Raw genomic sequence first — 13,053 nt, 5'->3', positions numbered from 1 at the left:
ATGGTGTCTGTCTATCTTTTGTCGTCTTGTGGTTTTAGATTGCCTGTTCGGCATTTTGTTTTACATTAATCTTATATATGAACAAAATACTGACTTCACTTCAAATTTTTAAACAACCCCTCATTTAATATTTGAATAGAGTTAGTTCTCTTTAAATGATAATGTAATCATAAATTAACAAGTTACATGTGCAACGAATATCCTGTCTTTACCGCATTTCAAAAAAATCCATTGATGTTGTTATAATCATCTTTTAAAAAAAAGTTTTGCATTTGAAGTCTCAAGTTAGACGGTGAATAAGAATCGACCTCATATTGTAAAAATACAACATTTGGTTATAATAATATTACATGAGGTTTAATTGAGGTTAATTAAAGCGAAAGTAGTGTACCGATGATCAATTCTCGTAAATCTAAGTTAACAAACAAAAACTGAAGAAATCGCAGAAAGGAGTGGGACCGGGTGCGTTAATAGGGTAATCGTAAAAATCTGAATAAAATGAAATTAAGGAACAGGATTAATTTCTGCGTATACAAATGACTATTGCTCCGATATGAAAACATATAAATTGAAATGTTTCAACAATAACAAAATTATTTGAACATGAAGCATCTGCTTTCCCTCTCTATGAGTACCTGTCAGGAAAATCCTTATATGACTTGGTTGTCCAAAATTCTACATTTATATTTTTTATTAATGAGCTGAACCTCGAAAATTTTTCGTCAGTTTATTTCTTAATCGGATCTTCTAATATTTCTGATTTTTAAGTTTCTCATTGCTTATAAAGAGATATAGGAAGATGTGGTATGAGTGCCAATGAGACAACTCTCCATCCAAGTTACAATTTATAAAAGAACATTAAACGATTACGAAATTTTTGTTTCAAGTATCACTTACAAGAAATTCATAGAAAGTATAAATTCTTACAAATTGGAGGTATATATAGCTACCTGGGTATTTGTTTTGTTGGATAAAATGATTCATGAACGGATATCACTTCCTGTAGTATACATTTAAATGTGTATTTGATGACAGATTATACAAGGGAATTACCCTCTGTACACCTTGCTATAATGATGGAAAACTTTCTTTTGATATGAATAAACATTTTACAAACGCTGTTATTGCAATTACTTTTAAATTTCTAAAAATCAAAGTCGGCCGTAATAGACATTTAAACAAGTTTCTACTTTTAAAATTGTAAAGGCCTATACGCACGTAAAATTTTGCGGCCGTGTAATGGTATGGCGATGTCATCGTCGTCCGAAGACATTTGGTTTCCAGACAATAACTTGCGTGTAAGTGTATGGATCTCTTTCAAAATTGTTCCACAAGGTTCCATACCAAAAAAAGAAGTTTGGGATTGATTTTTGGGGTTATTGTCTGAACTGTTTAGGAATAAGAGGCCAAAAACAAGCATTTTTGTCGAGCCTGCGACTTTTGTCGCAGAAAGCTCGACATAGGGATAGCGATCCGGCGGCGGCGGCGGCGGTGGCGGCGGCGGCGTTAGCTAACTTCTTAAAAGCTTTATATTTTAGAAGATGGAAGACCTGGATGCTTCATACTTTGTATATGGATGCCTCATGTTACGAAGTTTCCGTCAGTCACATGTCCAATGTCCTTGACCTCATTTTCATGGTTCAGTGACTACTTGAAAAAAAAGTTCAGATTTTTTGTAATGGTAAATTCTCTCTTATTATAAGTAATAGGATAACTTTATTTGGTATGTGCGTACCTTGCAAGGTCCTCATGCCCGTCAGACAGTTTTCACTTGACCTCGACCTCATTTCATGGATCAGCGAACAAGGTTAAGTTTTCGTGGTCAAGTCCATATCTCAGATACTATAAGCAATAGGTCTAGTATATTCGGTGTATGGAAGGACTGTAAGGTGTACATGTCCAACTGGCAGGTGTCATTTGACCTTGACCTCATTTTCATGGTTCAGTGGTTATAGTTAAGTTTTTGTGTTTTGGTCTGTTTTTCTTATACTGTATGCAATAGGTCTACTATATTTGGTGTATGGAATGATTATCAGGTGTACATGTCTAGCTGGCAGGTGTCATCTGACCTTGACCTCATTTTCATGGTTCAGTGGTCAAAGTTAAGTTTTTGAGTTTTGGTCTTTCTTTCTAATACTGCATGCAATAGGTCAGCTATATTTGGTGTATGGAATGATTGTAAGGTGTACATGTCTAGCTGGCAGGTGTCATCTTACCTTGACCTCATTTTCATGGTTCAGTGGTCAAAGTTAAGTTTTTGAGTTTTTGTCTTTTTTTCTAATACTATATGCAATAGTTCAACTATATTTGGTGTATGGAAATATTTTATGATCTATATGTCAGTCACGCAGGTTTTATTTGACCTTGACCTCATTTTCAAGGTTCATTGCTCAGTGTTAAGTTTTTGTGTTTTCGTCTGTTTTTCTTAAACTATAAGCAATAGGTCAACTATATTTGTTGTATGGAAGAATTGTTAGCTGTACATGCCTGCCTAGCATGGTTCATCTGACCTTGACCTCATTTTCATGGTTCATTGGTCAATGTTTAGTTTACTTGGTTAATGTTAAGTTTATGTGACAGTTGTAATAAAGCTTTATATTTAGGACTATCAACATAATATCAATGATTAGTAAAGAAGGTGAGACATTTCAGCGTGTGCACTCTTGTTTCTTGTTTCAAGACAATAACTTGTGTATAGGTATATGGATCTCTATGAAATTGTCCCACAAGGTTCCATACAAAATAAGGAAGGATTGATTTTGGGGGTTATGGCCCTAACTGTTTAGGAATTAGGGACCAAAAAGGGGCCAAAACAATACTTTTCTAATACTTTTTATAAATTGCTTATTTCTTGACCAATTTCAATGGTGTTTAATTCAAAGTCTTGATTCTTAGGGTTCTAACATATGTTAAATCTAACCGTGCGTATTTAGATTTTGGATTTTGTGCCTCGTTTTCAAATTAGTCTGCATTCAGGTCTAAAGGGTCAAACATTAAACTTTGTTTGATTTCAACAAAAATTGAATTCTATGGGTTCTTTGATATGCTGAATCTAACCGTGTATTTAGATTTTTTATTTTGGGCTCGGTTTTCAAATAAGTCCACATTGAGGTTCAAAGAGTCCAAAGTTAAACTTAGTTTGATTTTAACAAAAAAAAATGAATTTTTGGGGTTCTATGATATGCTGAATCTGAATATGTATTTAATTTTTTTTTTATTTTGGGCCCAGTTTTCAAGTTGGTCCAAATCGGGGTCCAAAGGGTCCAAAATAAAACTTTTTTTTTATTTCATCAACAATTGAATTCTTTATGTACTTGAATATGCTGAATCTAACTGTGTATTTAGAATTTGGATATTGGACCCCATTCATTCTGTGTCAGAAACCTATGATGTGTCAAATATCTAATCACAACTTAAATTCACAGCTGTTTCAAGCTTGAATGGTGAGTCCATTCTTGCACATACTGTTCAGGATTCGACCTCTTTTTACAAATTTAAGCAATTCTGTATTTCAAACATGCAAATATTAAAGCTTATATGATGAATACACTAAATCAGTATCTGATTATTTAGCAGGAGTATATTACACTTGATTCAGATGTCATATCTGTATCTCTTATGTCATCATTTTTGGCTTCAATCTTCATTTCAATATTTGTTTCATGTAAGTCATGATCATCGTCTGTATTTTTGTTGGACACGAAGAACGACACTATCCGAGATTAATGGTTTAGTCTCTTAGTTTTTGAAGGTTTTCTCGAAGCTTTCCTGATTATACTCCTTTCCATATAGTAAAAAAAACTTATAATACACTTCCCCCTACTGTAAACAAAATATAATGTTTTGGCTCGAAAGATGTTAATTTTTTTTCGCCTTGCTCCGCTCGCCTCAATTTTTAAGATAAAAAGCCTAAGTTTCAACATGTTCTTCCAGGACAGTATTTTCAATCTGAATCTAAAGTTGAATGAAGGTGTGATAAATATCAATGAGACCATAACCGGCATATCCAAATAAAGTTTTTTGAAGTCGCAAACAACTTCCACAATTGAAGTTCTAGATCCACTACTGATGCAATATTTTATACTTATAATAGAAAAAGAAATTGTATTCATTTGTTTTGTTATAACGAACAGAAGTATTGAGAAATGTATGTGCGTGTGGGGTGTTGAAATGTGTATGTCTTTGAAAAGGGAAGTGGGGGAGGGGGGTCTTGGATTTATTTTTCTTCTTCAAGCTGGGGACTTGAAAAAATAAGAGTAATTCCAATGTTTCCTCCAAGGTCCCCTCAATGAAAGAAAATTAGCAGTCCCTCGATAGTTAATTTATAATTTCAGTAATGTTTAATTATTTATTTGTAATTCTGTTTTTGCCGACCATTTTGCAAGGAAGGTTTATCTATAAATAAGTTATCAAGATAATAGGCAACAAAACAACAAAACCCATAAGAGCGCAAATTGCTCAAATGGGACCTTTCCTGTAGAGCATATTCAGACTGTTTTCATTACACCCCCCTTTAAAAAAAAGCTATTGTAGTTTTCAAGATAAACCCAAAAATTTAAAGCCACCGTTAGCCCTTTTAACAGTTCGGTGCCTTGAGTCTGGAGGTTTGTATAAGCGAAATTTAAGTCACAAAGACCTCTGGATGTTTGTGCGAAGATCCTTTTATGTTGCGATTAACTATCTAGTTGAAGCTGTAATAAAAATATGAGCAAACGAAATAAAAAAATACTGCTCGCAAATGTAATGATTTTTACGTGCAAATGTAAGTGCAAATGTATTGCACCGAGTGGAAGTTCATCCCATATCTCCTTTCATCCATCCCGGTATAATTATGCATGCGTTTATAGTTTATAATATAAAATACTTTTTAAATGACTGTGATTTAATTAGTATAGCAATACAGCTAAAGTTCTTTTATCATATTTTTGCCACAGCAGGGAAATTTTTCAACTAGCTCCTTTTTCAATGGATCCAAATCTTCCTCCGAAATGTTTAAAACGTTGATTTTAGTTAAATTGCACCGTGTAATTTTTTTTCAATGAATTGCACTGTCTCACCCTTTCTATAACTTGCACTTTCGGAAGCCGATACGAGGCTGGAGCTGCTAGATCAGAAACAGCTAGTAAACTTTCATTTAAAAAAGCAGGATAATCTCTGGTAGATCAAATATTTAAACTCCAGGTACAGTCGAGGACCCATAATATCAATCTAATTAAAATTCAAATCTATATAAACTCGCGTGCTCGTACACATATGAGTATTTATTTTGATTAGATTGCCATAATATAATCCACTTTAGCCGTGTGTTCATTATTTTATAAACCCGTCGATAAAACCTAAACTTTGCAATTCATATTTTGACAATTTTGCAACAATATCAGATGTGATTTTTTTTCATCTTTAAAACGAGGTCTGAACGTGACAAGGTTTATCTCTTTTAAAATCTCATCCATTTTACAAACAATAGTTACAGATTTGAGCCGTAATTCCGAAAGGCAGATCGGAATCAGTTTTGACGTAGAGAGTAATCGTTCTAATCATGATCATGTTTATTTATCATAACAACGATGAAAGCACATCATATAAGTACGTTTTGACATCATATAATGAGGTAATCCGAACCACATCGTATAATGTTACATGCTCATAATATAATGAAAAATGCACATCATATAAGGATATTTGCACATCATATAAGTATATTTGCACATCATATAAGGATCTTTGCACATCATATAAGTACATTTGCACATCATATAAGTACATTTGCACATCATGTAAATACATTTGCACATCATATAAGTATATTTGCACATCATATAAGTATATTTGCACATCAAATAAGTATATGTTCACATCATATAATGTCTACTGGACACCATATAAAGGTGTTTGCACATCATATAATGACAAATGCACATCATATAAAGGTAAATGCACATCATATAATGAAAACGGGCATAACAAGACAGTTTTGGCGTTCCATACATGTGTATACCATCTCTTATCATACCATTCCGTATTTGAAGCTATAAACCGCCACTTGATACTAGAAAATATGTCAATGAATTTACCAGATTACCAAAGATCTTCAGAAAATATCCGCGGTGAAAGACAATCTACATATGAACAAAGACAACCATGTTGCATCCACATGTAGAGCAGGATCTGCTTACCCTTCCGGAGCACCTGAGATCACCCCCAGTTTTTGGTGGGGTTCGCGTTGCTTAGTCTTTAGTTTTCTATGTTGTGTTTTGTGTATCATTGTTTGTCTGTTTGTCTTTTTCTTTTTTAGCCATGGCGTTGTCAGTTTATTTTCGACTTATGAGTTTGAATGTCCCTTTGGTATCTTTCGCCCCTCTTTTTCGAATGGTTTACGGACAACGTCATGATTTGGTTGTCTCTTATGACATAAATTGGTTACAGATGATCATTGTTATATTACAGATGTCGTAATTTAATTACAGTCCATTTTCCCCGATTGTGACATTCCCTAATATGACTTACCATCGACTCTTAATTTACAAAGGGAAACTGGACGGGTGGCACTAGTAGAAGAGAAACTGACCACCCTACCGAAGCACATGCGTGCACCCATAGTTGTGTTTTAGAGGTATTGTGTTGCTTTTGTTTAATTATCAGTATTGCATCTTGTCTTATTTTGTAAGTCCCTTATCAAATGGCAAAATTAAAACGATTCCCTAAGGCTTGCTGTGTAAGACCTGAATACAGGGAGACGATGCCTTAAGGGTTGATGTGTAATACCTGAATACAAGGTGACGATGCCTTAAGGATTGCTGTGTAATACCTGAATACAAAAAAACGATGCCTTAACGGTTAAATGTGTAAGACCTGAATACAAGGAAACGATGCCTTAGTAATTGCTGTGTAAGACCTGAATACAAGGTGACGATACCTTAAGGATTGCAGTGTAAGACCTTAATACAAGGTGACGACGCCTTAAGGGTTGATGTGTAAGACAGAATACAAGGTGACGATGCCTTAAGGAGTGCTGTGTAATTCCTGAATACAAGGTGACGATGTAATTAAGATTGTTGTGTAAAACCTAAATACTAGGAGACAATGCATTAAGCCATGCTATATAAGACCTAAATACAAGGTGACGATACTTTAATGATTGCTGTAAGACTTGACTACCAGGAAACGATGTCTTAATGACTACTTTGTAAGACCTGACTACAAGGAGATGATGCCTTAAGGATTGTTGTGTAAGACATGAATACAAGGCAACGACGCATTAAGGACTTTTATGTTAGACCTTATCACAATAAGACGATGCGTTCATTAAGGATCAATGTGTAAGACCTGAATACGAGAACTGATGCAGGTATCACTAGAAGATAAAATTTATTTGTATTTTTATAATTTTAAATATATAATTTGTTGTATAATCCTTTACAATGTGACCTACCGAATTAGACTATTTACCGAGCTTGTACTAGCATGAGCAACACGACGGGTGTCACATGTGGAGCAGGATCTGCTTACCCGTCCAGAGCACCTGAGATCACCCCCAGTTTTTAGTGGGGTTCCTGTTGCTAAGTCTTTAGTTTTCTATGTTGTGTTTTGTGTACTATTGTTTGTCTGTTTGTCTTTTTCTTTTTTAGCCATGGCGTTGTCAGTTTATTGTCGATTTATGAGATTGAATGTCCCTTTGGTATCGTTCGCCCCTCTTTTTTGAATAGTTTACGGACAACGTCATGATTTGGTTGTCTCTTATGACATAAATTGGTTACAGATGATCATTGTTATATTACAGATGTCGTAATTTAATTACAGTCCATTTTCCCCGATTGTGACATTCCCTAATATGACTTACCACCGACTCATAATTTACAAAGGGAAACTGGACGGCTGGTACTAGTAGAAGAGAAACTGACCACCCTACCGAAGCACATGCGTGCACCCATAGTTGTGTTTTAGAGGTATTGTGTTGCTTTTGTTTATTTATCCGTGTTGTATCTTGTCTTATTTTGTATTTCAGGGTCTGTGTTGTCTCTACCGATAAAAGTCTTGCTGGTCCTTTCACTTAGGCAACTCTCTTTCCATTTAAAACTTTTACATGTACCAATGGCAATTTAATTTGAGGATTTATGAGGTTGGAAATTAGATATTTATAATACGCTATTTTAAAATGCCAAATAACTGAATTTGACCTATCAAATAGAGTATAACACTTGTAAAGAAGAAAAGCTGATCCTTCCGAAACACCTCCGTTCGTCCCAGTTTTTTTTATGGGGATCGTATTGTTCAATCTGTAGTTTTCTAGGTAGTATTTTGTGGACTTGACTGTTAAAATATGGTAAGAAAGAATGGTCCCATTTATTGAAAGGAAGACTTCATTTTTTACGTTTAAGGAATGATGAATAAATTACATCAAAAATGAAGAGCACACTGCATAACCCGCATATCGTGTTATTTAAAAGTGTGCACCACATTTTTGAGGTTATTTCCATTCCTTATAATTTAATTCTAAATTCCATTTTAAGGAGTAAATCATGAAAAAACGTTGATGACGTCACGGTCACATGACAAAATTATGTCTATGAGCTGATAGACAAAAAACTTTCATCCAATCAGAAGACGTGTTACATCCAAATTTAAATTATTCATAAATGTATACAGTATATTACCTAACCAACAATCTATCATTACTTTGCCTACTGTATTCAATTGGTCCAATCCATTTGAAATTTTGATCAAATAAAAAAAACACTTTTTGATTAAATAAAAGACCATTTTTAATCTCTGTACATAATTAATAGAAGAACCGATGTTTTGGAACTTAGTCAATTGAGTTTAGACTTTGTACATTGACAATTATATCAAATGATTCTCGTAGTGAATATACTGCAACACATTGAATATATTTTCATTATATCAACCAAAATGTCATATATTTTTTTTTGAATTCGTAGGTAAGCAACAAACCGAATACAGGGTGATGATGCCTCAGGCTTGTTGTGTAAGACCAGAATACAAGATGACAATGCCTTAAGCATTGGGGTGTAAGACCTGACTACAAAGTGACAATGCTTTATGGATTGCCGTGTGAGACCTGAATTCAAGGGGATGATGCCTTAAGGATTGCTGTGTAAGACCAAAATACAAGGAAACGATGGCATAAAGATTGCTGTGTAAGAACAGAATACAAGAAATCGATGACTTAATGATGGCTGTGCAAGACCAGAATACAATGAAACAATGCCTTAAAGGTTGCTGTGTAAGACCTTATTACACGGAAACCATGCCTAAAGGCTTTCTTTGGAAGACCAGATAACAAGAAGACGATGCCTTAAGGCTTCTTGTGTAAAAACAGAATACCAGGAATCGATACCTTAAGGATTGCTGTGTAAGACCAGAATACAAAGATACGATGCCTTAAAGGTTGATGTGTAAGACCTGAGCACAAGGAAACGATGACTAAAGGATTGCTGTGTAAGACCTCAATACAAGGAGACGATGTATTAAGGATTTGTGTGTAATACCTGAATCCAAGGTAAAGATGCCTTCAGGATTGCTGTGTAAGACCACCTGAATACACCAAAAAAAAAAAGAGACGATGCCTTAGGAATTGTTGTATAAGACCGGAAAACAAAGAGTCGATGAATTGAGAATTGCCGTTTTAGACCAGAATGCAAGGAAACGATTCCTTTATGATTGTTGTGTAAGACCTGAACACAAGAAGACGATGCCTTAATGGTTGCCGTACAAGACCAGAATGCAAGGAAACGATTCATTAGTCATTGTTGTGTAAGACCGGAACACAAGGATACAATGCCTTAAGGATTGCTGTGTAAGACCTGAATACATATGGATGATGCCTTCAAGGTTGACGTATAAGACCTGCATACAAGGAAATGATGCCTTAAGGATTGCTGTGTAAGACCAGAATTGAAGGAGACGTTGCATGAAGATACATGTGAAAGACCTAAATACAAGTAGACGATGCCTTCAGGATTGTTGTGTATACGTAAGACCTGAATACAAGTAGACGATGCGCAAAGAATTGTTGTGTAAGATCAGAATACAAGATGACGATGCCCTGCAGATTTTTATGTAAGTCTTGATTACAAGAAGATGATGCATTAAAATTGCTGTGTAAGACCAGAATACAAGGTGACGATGCCTTAAGGTTTGCTGAGTATGACTTAAAGACAAGGAGACGATGCAGTAAGGATCTCTGTGTAAGACCAGGGTACAAAGTGACGATGCATTAAGGATTGCTGTGTAAGACCTGAATACAAGGGATGAAGCGCAAAGGATTGTTGTGTAAGATCAAAATACATGATATAGATGTCCTTCAGATTGTTATGTAAGACTTGAATATAAAAAGACGATGCATTAAAGGTTGCTGTGTAAGACCAAACTGCAGGGAAACTATTCATTAAGAGTTGTTGTGTAAAACCTGAATACATGGGAACAATGCTATAAGGAGTGCTGTGTGAGAGCTGAATACAAAATGACAATGCCGTAAGGGTTGCCGAACTCCAAGGAAAATTCAAAACGGAAAGTCCCTTATCAAATGGCTAAATTAAAACTATTCCCTAGGGCTTGCTGCGTAAGACCTGAAAACATGGAGACGATGTTGTAAGGGATGATGTGTAAGACCTGAATACAAGGTGACGATGCCTTAAGGATTGCTGTGTGAGACCTGAATACAAGGTGACAATGCCTTAAGGGTTGATGTGTAAGACAGAATACAAGGTGCAATGCCTTATGGATTGCTGTGTAATACCTGAATACAAGATGCATTGCCTTAAGAATTGCTGTGTAATACCCGAATACAAGAAAACGATGCATTAAGGGTTAAATGTGTAAGACCTGCGTACAAGGAAACGATGCCTTAAGGGTTGATGTGTAAGACAGAATACAAGGTGACGATGCCTTAAGGATTGCTGTGTAAGACCTGAATACAAGGTGACGATACCTTAAGGATTGTTGTGTAAGTACTTAATACAAGGTGACGATGCCTTAAGGATTGCTGTGTCAGACCTGAATACATGGAGACGATGCATTAAGGGTTGATTTGTAAGACAGAATACAAGGTGACAATGCCTTAAGGATTGCTGTGTAATTCCTGAATGCAAGGTGACGATGCATTAAGCCATGCTATATAAGACCTAAATACAAGGTGACTATACCTTAATGATTGCTTTAAGACTTGACTACCAGGAAACGATGCCTTAATGACTACTTTGTAAGACCTGACTACAAGGAGACGATGCCTTAGGGATTGTTGTGTAAGACATGAATACAAGGCAACGACGCATTAAGGACTTCTATGTTAGACCTGATCACAATGAGACGATGCGTTCATTAAGGATCAATGTGTAAGACCTGAATACAAGAACTGATGCAGGTATTACTAGAAGATAAAATTTATTTGTATTTTTATAATTAATATATAATTTGTTGTATAATCCTTTACAATGTGACCTACCGAATTAGACTATTTACCGACCTTGTACTAAACTGAGCAACACGACGGGTGCCTCATGTGGGGCATGATCTGCTTACCCTTCCAGAGCACCTGAGATCACCCCCAGTTTTTGGTGGGGTTCGTGTTGCTTAGTCTTTAGTTTTCCATGTTGTGTTTTGTGTACTATTGTTTGTCTGTTTGTCTTTTTCTTTTTTAGCCATGGCGTTTTCAGTTTATTTTCGATTTATGAGTTTGAATGTTCCTCTAGTATCTTTCGCTCTTCTTTTACAACAAACTGAAAATGAAAGTGAAATAATATACAGAAGTGAAAGCTCAATTTGATCTCCCACTGTGACTTTTCATTTAATAGTTTTATCACGTATATTAAATATTAAATATCAAGTACATATATAAATATATATACGTATTTTCCAAAAGCGTGTCCTTTAATAAAATCTAGGTCGGAAATGATATAATAGTGTTTACAATCTCAAAATATATGATTGCATTTTAAAAATCGATTTTAAGTACTGACAGAACATTATTTACATACCAACTTATCTACTTATCCATAAAGAAAAACAAAAAAGAGGCAGCAATAAACAAAGTGCATGAAAGTCATATGCTTTGGTGTGATGGTGTTCTGAATTGCTGTTCATAAACGAAATTGTGCAAACGCAGTAGAGAAGTTTTCCGCAAAACTGAAGGAGTACACATCAAAGCAAACAAACGACAAAAAAGACATTTGGCCAGAAACATTCGGTTTAAAGATTTTTGCTGACACAAATGCCGAGCAATTTTTAAATTCACCCAACAACTACTCCTGAGTCTAGAATTGAAGTTATCAAAGATCAGGCATCAACACCAAATTACCAATAGGACACTAAGATAATGAAGGATATATACTGATTTGGTTGTGCGTTATTTTGTAATAGTTTCATGTTTATATTTTAGACCAAAGATCGCTATAATATTTCCTTAACGAAAAAACAAATCATTATAATTCATCATAAACTCATCATAGATACCATGATTATCATCATATTAATCTAATTCCGTCAAGATATTCTTAAACATATATGCTCATGAAATTGTTTCTGGTTTTAATTAGCAAATGAATTACTAAATATATTCAACGGCAAGGGCCGTGGAGGTCAACCCACAACAAAAATAACCAACAGAAATCTAAAGTGCACCATAAAGTCTTACCGCAAGCTAAAATCGGTTGCCACTTTGAGTTGTTCACAAAAGCAATAGCCTAGAGAGTACAATCAGTGTTCATTTCTGGTTAAATCTGTTTTTTGGAAATTTTAAACCCAAATGTCAACAAGTAAGTGTCGGAGATCAAAATAATTATTGACCCTTTTAACTTCTATATAATAAGGTTTATTTACAATTTTATTCAGAGCCACGTATAACTTATATGACTAATATATTATACTATATCAAGATAAGAAGATATTATATATCGGGTAAAACAATGGTAAGATAGACGAGTTGCCAAGAGATTGAAATCAATCCTGAAGATATATACTTATCATCATGACAATTTAATATCTTGTCTAACAGTGTAATTGACTAATGATAGATATTACGTTATTGAACTAAAT

This window comes from Mytilus californianus, unplaced genomic scaffold (assembly GCF_021869535.1).
Source record: "Mytilus californianus isolate M0D057914Y unplaced genomic scaffold, xbMytCali1.0.p SCAF_4, whole genome shotgun sequence".
Taxonomy (NCBI): Eukaryota; Metazoa; Mollusca; class Bivalvia; order Mytilida; family Mytilidae; genus Mytilus; species Mytilus californianus.
This window is presented reverse-complemented; position numbering follows the sequence as displayed.